The sequence below is a fragment of the Apium graveolens genome, chromosome 4, assembly GCF_009905375.1.
Source record: "Apium graveolens cultivar Ventura chromosome 4, ASM990537v1, whole genome shotgun sequence".
In the NCBI taxonomy this organism is placed as follows: domain Eukaryota; kingdom Viridiplantae; phylum Streptophyta; class Magnoliopsida; order Apiales; family Apiaceae; genus Apium; species Apium graveolens.
The window spans coordinates 205,135,329-205,136,294 of NC_133650.1; the positions used below are offsets into that span (position 1 = coordinate 205,135,329).

General features: G+C 34.0%; 1 long non-coding RNA gene across 1 annotated transcript; it reads left to right on the top strand.

Annotated features, from left to right (window-relative positions):
* The first annotated feature begins 337 nt into the window (after positions 1-337).
* LOC141721327 (uncharacterized) lies at positions 338-741 on the top strand. Its single transcript, XR_012574703.1, has 3 exons — positions 338-403; positions 490-588; positions 687-741. It is a non-coding gene; the product is annotated as an uncharacterized LOC141721327 (long non-coding RNA).
* The last annotated feature ends 225 nt before the right edge of the window (positions 742-966 follow it).

Sequence of the window (966 nt, forward strand, 5' to 3'; positions counted from 1 at the left end):
TTTTAATTTAATAGAAATGTAATTTTTTTTATGATATTTAAGTTGTTTGAGTGACAAAAAAGCATCAAATTTAGGCTTTACTATTTAACAAGCACCTCTGTTTATTTTTTGTAGCAACCACTGGACCCTGACAGTTGTCAATCCAGACGCAGAGGTAGTCTACTATATGGACCCTCTTAAACGCCGAATTGCAAATGGAGAATGGGTGGATGTTGTCGACAAGTAAGAGTTCACGTTATAAAATTTGATTATTAAGTCTTAACTTATAAATCTTGTCCGACCATATTTTGTAGTGGTTATTTTGTGTTTTGATATATCTCGTTTTGGTTGCAGTGCCATTAAAATGTACAAGGAGGATTTGAAAAAGGTTCCGAAGAAGAAAGTATTGTGGGAGAACATGGCGGTATTTATTTATTTTTGTGATCATATATTAATTATGTTATTAAAGGAGACTGGATATTTTAAATGATTTTTTGTTTGATATTTTAGGGAGTTCCAGTGCAAACCGGGAACAAGGATTGTGGCCTGTTTGTGATGCGATACATGATGGAAATCATTCATGATAAGGAGCTGGACTTTGCTAATAAGGTGATAATTGACTATCTATGGGCCTTTTCATCCACTTTGTATTTACTCTTATAAGGGCAGAACATGTTACTTATACAAAATTTTGGATCATATTTCAGTGGCTGCGTAGATCAAACCTGGTTTACACTGAGGATGACATCAACGAGATCAGGGTTAAGTTTGCAAAATATTTTATGAAACATTGTGCAAGCTAGGTCCTCGCCTTTCTTTTCTTTTGAACTTATCGTAAACTGGATGTTTTATGTATGTAGTTGGTGACAAGTAGACTCGTTTGAACTTATCGTATTTTGACAAGTAGACTCGTTTGAACTTATCGTATGTTGACAAGTAGACTCATTTGAACTTATCGTAAAGTGGATGTTTTATATATGTAGTTGG